The sequence below is a fragment of the Galeopterus variegatus genome, unplaced genomic scaffold (genome assembly GCF_000696425.1).
Source record: "Galeopterus variegatus unplaced genomic scaffold, G_variegatus-3.0.2 Scaffold2600, whole genome shotgun sequence".
Classification (NCBI taxonomy): Eukaryota; Metazoa; Chordata; class Mammalia; order Dermoptera; family Cynocephalidae; genus Galeopterus; species Galeopterus variegatus.
In genome coordinates this window covers 231,161-235,373 of record NW_007728711.1, presented here as the reverse complement: position 1 = coordinate 235,373, position 4,213 = coordinate 231,161, and the positions used below count along the sequence as shown (strand labels likewise).

Sequence of the window (4,213 nt, the reverse complement as noted above, 5' to 3'; positions counted from 1 at the left end):
AGTTCTTTGGGAAAGCATGTGAAATTGTGTATCAAAAAGTCTTTAAGGTGCTCCTAACCTCTAACCTAGGAATAACATATCTAGGATTCAATCCCGAAGAGATAATTCTAAATACAGAGAAAATTTTATGCTTAGAGTTGTTCAATGCAATATTATTTATAATAATGAAATACTGGAAACAACCTAAATACGTATGAATTAAGTCTCTGCACAATGGAATATTATGCAAACAAGATGATGCTTAATAAGAATTTATTCAATAAAGGAAGGCGAGTATCTCATATAAGGGGAACAGGCAGAAAACAAAACTGTGGTGGATAGAATGCTCTTACCAACGTAAAAAAATTTTTAAAAATGAAAAGGAAAATATTCTAAAATTTTAATCATTTGTTTTATGGATATTCGAAGAACACAATTATTTTTATCTTTTTTTTTTGTAGATTTAAAAGATTTTCCATAATGAGAATGTATTAGTTGTGTGAAAGAAAAAACTATTTCAAAAAGAAAACATATCTGGTGCTGGCTGGTTAGCTCAGTTGGTTAGAACATGGTGCTAATAACACCAGTGTCCAGGGTTCAATCCCCGTACCAGCCAGCCACCAAAACAAAAAAAAAAGAAAGAAGGAAAGAAGGAAGGAAAGAAAGAAAGGAAACATATCTGATATTTTTAGAACTCTGGAGATCACCGGTGTCCCACCCATGCCCAGAAGAGACCCCGAGTGGCAGAGAGGGCTGGTGATCCAGGCGGATGATGCTGGGCTGCCTGGGGACTCTGCAGGCTGGGTAGAGATCATCCCTTATGTGTAGACGGAAGCTATGAAGCAGGTGCCTGTGTTTCTGGGCCATTCCCTTACTATGGCTAAAGAAGAAACCATCTCTTCTTTCTTCTGAGTTTGCTCCAGCAAACATGACAACTGCCCAACATCAGGACATGGTACCCCCCATGACAAGGTTGTGAGCATGAGGCTCTTGGGGGCTCTTTTAAAAGCCATGAAGACTAAGCACTTCTTAAATTAAACAGACATCCCTGAAAACATGAAAAGGTAGGTGCTGAAACGAAGCTGGGTTCCCCTCTCCTTTGGACTCTCAGGAATAAATAAATACATACAAAGAAAGAAGTACATAAAAGGCCTTCGAGAGACTTCTGGTCAAGACTGTGGAATAGGCGGTCCCCAGGGTCACTCTCTCCCACAAATCAACCAATTTACAACTATGAAAAAGCAATGGCAGCCAAGCTGGGGCCGCTAGAGCTCACAGGAAGAGGAGGAGAGACCTATGGAGTGCATGAAGGTGGGAGAAGCCACAAGGAAAGAAAGAAAAAACCCTTCCAGCTGTTTCAAATCCAACCATTTCCAGGCTGGAACAGCTGAGCGCACAGAGCAGGAGCTGGCAAAAGCCACAGCTGTGCCTTTCAGATGACGTTCTTGGAGGCGGCAGGGGAGAAGAGGGCCTTGGTGGCCTCCAGGTCAGCAATACCACTAATAGGTTTCCTGTGAACCCACATAGGACCGAGGAGCCACAACAACTGAAAAAAAGGAGCCACTCAGAGGTGGGTGAGTTATCACAAGGGACCAGAGCACAGCCCATCCCATAGGAAGTGTTTGCAGAACAGGCGGCGGGGTAGACGAGCCCACCAGGGGAGCACTGGGACACAGCAAGGACAGCTGACTTGTCCCCCAATCAGCATAGGATCACTCAGAGGAGATTGGCCAGGAATATAGAATTGCATGGGGAGCAATCTGATGAAAAGACTCAGATCCAGACCAGTGTTTCTACACAACCCGGGTGCAACGAATTTCACTAGAACTGGAAGTACCTATAAAGTCAACTCTCCCGCTGCTCATTCGGGAGAGGGTGACGCTGGTAGGGCCGAGGCCGTGGGTTCGGATCCTATATAGGGATGGCCGGTGCGCTCACTGGCTGAGCGTGGTGCAGACAACACCAAGCCAAGGGTTAAGATCCCCATACTGGTCATCTTTAAAAAAAAAAAAAAAACTGAGCTGCACAAAAAGCCTTCCCCAGGGAATCAGCAGCAAAATAGCAATTTAGCTCAACCAGAGAGCTCAAGTACTCAAAAAAAAAAAAAAAAAAAAAAAAAAAAACTGAGCTGCACAAAAAGCCTTCCCCAGGGAATCAGCAGCAAAATAGCAATTTAGCTCAACCAGAGAGCTCAAGTACTGGTCCCCACAGGAAGTACCCCCATTTTAGAAGTAAGCAAAGGACAACAAATTAGTTCTAGTGCAGAGTTTCAGTGGTGGGAACAGCGAATAATCCAACACAGAACTGAAAGGAAAAGCAAAGTACCCACAACCAGAGACAAAGTTTCATATTAACTAGTAAAGGTCTCATTTCACCAAAGAACACCTAGAAGGACTGGAAGTCCCCTGGGCTACCAAGCCAGGAATGGGGCCTCAGCCATGCTCCCCGACACCCACGACCAGTCCTGAGAGTGGGGGTCAAGGGCCTCGGCCACCCCCCGTGACAAGTGCAACCACCCCAACAACAACCATTGACCCACTGCTGGAAGCCCCCCAGTCTCCCCTGTGGGAATGAGGGGGTGCCACAGGCCTCAATCCCACCCCTCCTCCTTCCTCCTTCTTCCGTCACATTTCCTTCCCCTTTCCCCTCTCCCACTCCCTCCTAACTGCTCTGCAACAACATCATAGAGAGTAAAAAAATAATATTAATAAAATAAAATAAAGAAAAGGCCTTCGAGGGGCAAGCTGCGTCTGCTTCACATAGCAAAGACTACATGTGGTCGTTCATGATTCAAACACTATAAAAACGGCAGAGTACCTAAGAAGGATTTTGAAAGGGACAGCAATACTATTAGACCGAACAGAATCTGGGCATAGACCCCACCGGGAGTTGGTGCACGAACCCCCTGCGTGGCGAACACCAGCAACAGCTCCTCATCACAGCTCGTTGATGCTATCTGCCCCTGGCCAGCCACCGCATCCCTTCCCAGGGTGCCAGGTAAGCTGCAGAACTCTGGGACTGAGGCCCAACTGTCTTCCTGCCGAGCCTGATACCCCCAATGCCCACACATCTGTGCAATCACACTGTTCTTGGTGAATATGTGTCGAACGGATACACAGTAGCAGATGCTTGGAAGAGCACCCAGAGCCACCACCCTTTCCAACCCACATCACCACCACTCTTTATGTTGCTGTTTTGCTAAACGCCACTGGAAGGTCCTCTGGCCAAGAGTCTCACCTTCTTCCTGCTCTGAGATCAGAGCCAGGGTGCAAGCTACCAACGTTGCACACCTGCCAATTGTGCTTTTTCACAAAATTCTGAAATGGATACACCAGCTGGCCACGTGGAAAGTTCCACAGACACCTGCAGCCTGCACTCAGAGAGAAGCATCAAACTCAGACACATGAAGCCACTTCAGACCTCCTTTTGAGTTTTAGGTACAGCCCAAGTTGTAACTCTTCCTGATGATAGTTCATCATCGAAAAGCTCAGGTGCCCACTGAGAAGGTTGTCTCAGGGGACTTCAGTGCAGCCACAATGGATTCCAGGATCCTCCCGCTCTGCCCCCTCCCCCCATCATCCTCATGATAATGCTGGATCTCAGCACAACACTATACAGAAACAGTGTGGACCTGGGAGTGTAACACATGCAGCGTTCCGCAGCCAGCCCACCACCCCTGGGGGTTCACACAGCTCTCCACCAGCAGGAAGACCCTGGGAGTTCTTCCAAGTCAAAGCAATCCCTGGTCCACCAGCTACCAGGCAAGGCAGGTGTCTAGGAAAAGTAGCAGCTCAAAGAGAATTTTAATAAGGTCACGGCCCATGGAAAATGCCACTTGGGGCAGGATTACTCTTCACCTGGAGTAAACATTTGATTAGTCCAACTAAAGGCTCTAACCTCAAAATGAGCCACATGCTAGGCACACAGTTCACTTAATCAACAAAGCCTCCTAATCTTGAACATTCGCCACCTTGCCCCTGAGTCAAATCCTTCATCCTGAGCTGGACAGAGACACCTGGCTTGGGACTTCTTGCACCAGGTTTGGATTCTGACTTGACTTTGAGGCCAGGTTTTTCGTTAAGACCAATCCTCTGTGTCACTGATATGGTTTCCTAGGACACCCCAGCTGTGCCTGCTTGGAAAGTGGCAACCACAGAAAGTTTCTGATGTCATTCCCTGTGATGTCATAAAATGCTGCCAAGCATGAATTCAACTCCTAGGAGCCTTCCAGGGG

The 4,213-nt window shown here is 47.1% G+C and overlaps 1 non-coding gene across 1 annotated transcript; it reads left to right on the top strand.

Moving 5' to 3' along the window:
• The first annotated feature begins 521 nt into the window (after positions 1-521).
• Positions 522-595, top strand: TRNAI-AAU. The gene has a single exon. It is a non-coding gene; the product is annotated as a tRNA-Ile (tRNA).
• Positions 596-4,213: the final 3,618 nt, after the last annotated feature.